The sequence below is a fragment of the Castor canadensis genome, chromosome 1, assembly GCF_047511655.1.
Source record: "Castor canadensis chromosome 1, mCasCan1.hap1v2, whole genome shotgun sequence".
In the NCBI taxonomy this organism is placed as follows: Eukaryota; Metazoa; Chordata; class Mammalia; order Rodentia; family Castoridae; genus Castor; species Castor canadensis.
In genome coordinates, this window is record NC_133386.1 from 45,409,110 (window position 1) to 45,415,026 (window position 5,917).

Sequence of the window (5,917 nt, forward strand, 5' to 3'; positions counted from 1 at the left end):
TAGGTGGGAATGTAAACTAGTACAACCATTATGGAAATCAGTATGGTGGTTCATCAGAAATTAAAAATAAAGGCCTATACTTTCAGGGATTATTTCTATAGTCTATTACTAAAGAAGTTTCTTTGATGGTATAGAGTATCAGAAGCTGTGAGTAGGAGATGATGCTCTCAAGAGTGTGCAGCTGACTCATAGTGTTGCTTTCCTCTAACTGGCATTTGCCATTGCTGATTATTCTCTTCCTCTGGAAAAAGTAAGAGGGTGAGGATGTTGTCTGAGTGTTTTATGTTATAGGGTTGCTTAAAAAAAAAATAAATTAAAAACAATTAAAAATAGACCTACCTTATGACTCTGTCATACAACTGTTGGGCATATATTCAAAGGAGTATAAATCAACATACACAAGACATACATACCTGCACACCCACATTTATCTTAGTACTATTCACAGTAGCCAAGCTGTAGAATCAGCCTTGGTGTCCAAAAACCATTGAATGAGCAAATAAAATGCACAAATGAGTATTATTCAGCCATAAATAAGAGTGAAATTTTGTCACTTACAGGAAAATGGATGGAACTGGAGATCACAATGCTAGCAAGATAAGCTGAAAATGCCAAATAATGCATGTTTTTGCTCATATGCACAATCTACACCTAAAATGGTGGTGGTGGTGGTGGTAGTAGTAGTAGTAATAGTAATGGAGTATGAGTGTAAAACGATTGTCTGGAGTGGTATCTGTGCGATGAATTAGGGGAAATGGAGAGTGTTGATGGTTTAAGAGGATTGAAGTACACTACATGTTTTAAGATAGCATAATTAAACCCACCAAATACTGTTAGAAAAGGGTGGGTGGGGGGGAGAAGGTGGTATTAAGGGAATATGATAGAGGGGTAAACTTGTTCAAAGTACACTGCATGCATCTATGGAGTTACAATGAGACTCCTTTATATTATTAATGTATGTTAATGAACTCACAAATTAAAATTGAGCAATAAGGTGCACTGGGGGCAAGGGCATGCATATTTCAAACATGACTGAGATTTTAAAGACGAAATGACTGAGAGAACTTAAGAGAGCAGAAAGACAAATTACCTAAATATTTTGAAGAGGGTAGGGCTAGTTTAGGTTAGATAGGTAACTAGAAAATCTTTCTAAGATGTTCAGGATTTGGTAGAACCAGGCATCTGGAACTCAGGAGAGGCTGAGAACAGAAACACTGAGAACTTTCATCTGTAAATAGCAGCTGAACCCACGAGAATGTTTACGTTGAAGAACACATGTAGAATGAGAGGGGTTCAAAGGCTACTTTCCTTACATAAAGTTTGCTCTATCTCAAATATCTTCTTCCTGCAGCTGGTGGAATGATTAAGTGTAATTTTGACCTTTTCACCCACTAACCTATTATCCACAAAAGTAAAGTTTAAGTGTTCAAACTTAGCATTTAAGGCTCATGAGTTTCTCCATGGCTTCCCTTTATTATTTCTGCTTCACACTTCAATTCCAGTAACACCAAATATTTGAGATTCTCATGATCACTCTGTAATTCTTTTGAATTTTTCTCCTGAGATGTCTTATTTGCTATTAATATGCAATTCTATTCAGTTCAGATGTCACTGTGTTGGAATTTATTCCATACTTCCAGCTACCATACTGGATTAGGTATCCTTCTTAATCCAACATAGTGAAGAAACCAAGACTACACTCACCGTGTTGCATAAATTATCCATTTATGTGTCTGTCTTCCCCAACCACAAACTATCTTGTCTGTGAGGAAAAAGTGTTTCTTTTTGTGAAAACTCAACTCACACTATCTTTTAAAGTAGTGCTGTCATTTGTCTTCATGTCCTCAGTGTCTGGAATAAGGTGGTCATAATTGTTTGCAGACTTTTGAATTCAACACAATAAACAGGTTAAAGTAATAGTAGGTTTTTGTAGGATTCATCTTTTTTTTAGAAAAAAAACCAAATGAATAAATCCCAATAAAGTGGGAGACTATCGAAACCAAAAGAGAAATGTTTAAACACTCACAGATACAATAAATAATCAGATTTGACCTTAGTTAAGCTTCAGTCTGATTATTTAATAGAGCAGGTTGGCACAAGTTTTTAAGAATCAATATTCACTCAAATACTAAATACCTGAAATATGAACAAAACAAAATTCCTGTCCTGGGTACAAAGTCAACATTCAAAGTAAAAATCAAATAAAATATAGTGTTTCTATACACCAACAATGAAATATCAGAGAACTAAATCAAGAAAACAACCCCATTATAATAGCTAACAAAAAATAAAATACTTGGAAACCAATTTAGAAGTATCACTAATTAATATACCACGGACATTGTGGCTGGTCTTAATATCTGATAGGAGTTGATTTTACAAGGCAACTTGACATTTTGCTTATTAGTGTATAGAGTTTCAGCTTCTAAGTAACTCATAAATATTAATGAAATCATTTGCCTAGAGATTTTCCGTGAAAATCTGAATTCTTCATGTTTTATGTGCACTGCATACTCTGAAATCAATGACAAAGTTATAAGGACTATTTTCTCATTCTTATTTCCATTCAAGTACTTATATTCATGTACCTGAATATAAGTTGGTTTATTTCCCTATAATTATTCCTTATCTTTCAGGCCAAACGCAATCTTTTTTATAAGGCACATGCTAATTAGCTGAACTACAATTTAATACTTGGGAAAATCACATTTGGTAGAAACCACCTAAATAATGGTACTTTCAGAAGGTCAAAAAAAGCTGGACAAGTGGCTTAATCCTGTAATCCTAGCTACTTTGGGAGGCTGAGATTGGGAGGATTGAGAATGGAGGGCAGCTCAAATAGTTCCAAGATCCAAACTCCAAAATAATCAGAGCAAAATGGACTGGAGGTGTGGCTGAAGCAGTACAGCACATGCTTTGCAAGTGCAAAGCCCTAAATTCAAACCCCAAGTCCCATCAAGAAAAAAAAAAAAAAGAAAATAAAATTACGCTTTAAATAAATCCCCTAGATGAATTATTTTAAAACAAGGCAAAAAAAGATTTATTGTTATCATTTAGATCTGGGCTGTTTGTGAGCCTATAATGTTACTCTGGGAGGTGGCTGAACCTTGAGGAAATGTGGCCTAGTAGAAGGATGTGAAGTCTCTGGGGGAGCTCCCTTTAAGGCCAGGATGGAACTCTAGCCCCTCCTCTCTGCTTCCCAGGGCTATGAAGTGTTCCACTTTGTTCCAAGTTTCCTCGCCAAGACACTCTGCCTCACCATAGGCACAAAAGCAATGGAGCCTTGGACTGAAACCTCTGAAATCAGGAACCAAAACAAATCTTTTATCCCTTAACCTCATTATTTCTCAGGTATTTTGTTATAGTGATGGAAAGCTAGCAGTCACTATTCTTAGGGATGTGGCCTTAAAAATAAGTACAGTGTGTATCACATGATTTTTTGCACTTTAGTTTTTACTTAAAAACTTAAATTTTTAGGCAAATGATTTTAGTATGTAAATTTGATTTTCCTTTTATACAGAATATAAAGATTTCCCTCATTAATCTTCCATATGAAGGGTATTCCAGGCTAGAAGTTGCACACAGGTGTGTATCTTACATGGGCATTACTGGAAGTGAATGGTGTAGTGCTCCTACACATATATTAGATCAAGTGACATTACACATTAAAAGGGGAAAGAGAAATACTCTCATCAGAATCACGAAGAAAACATAACACAAAAACTGTGCAAATAAAACCAAGTCAGTAACTTTAGTGAGGACACTGCAGATTATATGGGATGGCTAGGAGGCTATAAGCTTATTTTTAAGAAAACTGTAAGTGATTAGATTGTGGAAACGACAACCACCTACAGGATGAATGAGATTGCTAATTTAATGCTTATACAATGGATAACTTGAAGCATTCCATTTCCTATAATTATATATGAGTAAACATTACTGTCTTCCAAAAAACATTCTTTTCTTTCAAATAACAAGCTGACAGGCTTTGGAAGAAAGATGGTTGATACAAAAATGTCAATGATGAATGTGAATATAATGAGTAAAATTTGCAGATGGAATATAGTATTTCATATAGTTAAAATATGCATAATCTTCTATCTCTAAAATCTTTTTTAAAAGTTTGTTTTATTTCTTTAAATTACCTAGTAGACTTTAAGTATCCAGTATCCCCACTCCTCAAACAAAAAGCGACAAAACCACATGAAGCACACTAGACCAATGATTCTGAATCTTAGAAGTACTGACTCAAAAAGGCTGGTAATTCTTTGTTATGAGGGCTGTCCTGAGCACTACGCCATGTTCAGCCACATCCCTGTCCTCCTAATAGTCACCTTCTCTCTCCCAATGGCGACAAACAAAAATGTCTCCAGACACTGTCAAATGTTCATTGGGGGCAAAATCACTCCAGTTCAGAAACACTGCACTGGGCAAATGCTATGTCCAAAATCTCCAGATAAGAAGTTTCAACATTTTTCTTTATGTTCTACATTCTAATTATTTGAACTCTAAGAAAGCAGTTGGTTACTATTATCCATCTACTTCTCCATAAAATGTAGAAGAAATTTAACACAATGGTTATGTACAGTTGCTACTGAGAATTAAAATAAAATATACCTTTATTAAAATACAGGACTCCTAGAACCAAGCCCTTAAAAGACATAGCTACTGAAATAAATCCTCATCAGAATGGAAACATTATTCTATATAAGTATAGGACTGTGCTGACGGTACTTAGCCATTTTGAATTTTTTTTCATTTTACTTTCTTTTTCCAAGCTCAAAAGACTTTTTCTTATCCCAACAGCAACTTAAATAACTAGTATTAATGAAACAGAATATAAACATGGTTAACAGATAACCCAAACAAGAGACTGCATTTTTTAAATATTTTTTTGCAATCCTCAGGTTATAAGTAAAGATAAAATTATGAACTATTACAGGATGAACAAAAGAAACTTGCACAAAATTACTTGAGGAATTTGGACAAAGTTAAATACTCACTAAAGTTAACTAAATGTAGATTATACTTTTTCCAAACACTTTCACCAGCTGATCTAATTGTTTATAACCAGACACAATAATCAAATACAAAACAGAAAGTAAAACTCTGAACTTAACTTCACAGTTTTTAAAGAATCTCTTTATTAAACCTCATAGAGTAGCATATGTTTGTATAATAAAAGTACAAGAAAATTTCAGGATTGTCACCAAAAATGTAATCAATGGAATTTTTCCCTTTGCTTTTGCGTCTCTGAATCCTCTAATTTTTTTTTGTATATAACTTTTTTTAAATCTTAGGCAAATTCTTTTTGCATTCCTATTTTCCAGCAATTTTACCAGTTAACAATTTATCAAGATATTGGGCAACTGCTAACACTATTTTCCTGGGTTTTACTTTGAACTATCCTAACTCACACCAGTTAGTGGCATTTCCTATCGACCAGCGTTAATGTGACCTTTGATAAACTAGATTTTAGATGAAAATTATATATAAAAAGTCAACTGTGTTACAGTAGTCTTGAAGTAAGGAAGTGGGTATTCTATGCAATACAAGACAAACCATAGTCCCTACCTTTCAATTTCCTGGTTTGGTAAGAACACTTTTTAGAGGGTACACATTTACATTTTTAATTTGGCACTTTCATATTCAGTGAAAATCAATTCAGATTTTAATTACTGTGGAATCTGACAATTCTCACAATGGCAAAGCTGAATTTTATGTTACTATTATCTAACAAAAGCAAGTAACATTATAAGATTTCAAATGCTTAACGTGGTAAAAATAAGAATATATTTCAATCAAAAGCATATTATCTAAAAAAAATAGTATTGCTATCTGGTCGTATGAATTTCTCTCTACATTTTTCCAGCCTCTGAATGGTCAGAATAAGTTTAACATTCACATAATACTATAG

General features: G+C 33.9%; 1 non-coding gene across 1 annotated transcript; it reads left to right on the forward strand.

The window, feature by feature from the left end:
- Positions 1-70: 70 nt before the first annotated feature.
- On the forward strand, positions 71-279 carry LOC141415829 (small nucleolar RNA U3). The gene has a single exon (XR_012440788.1). It is a non-coding gene; the product is annotated as a small nucleolar RNA U3 (small nucleolar RNA).
- Positions 280-5,917: the final 5,638 nt, after the last annotated feature.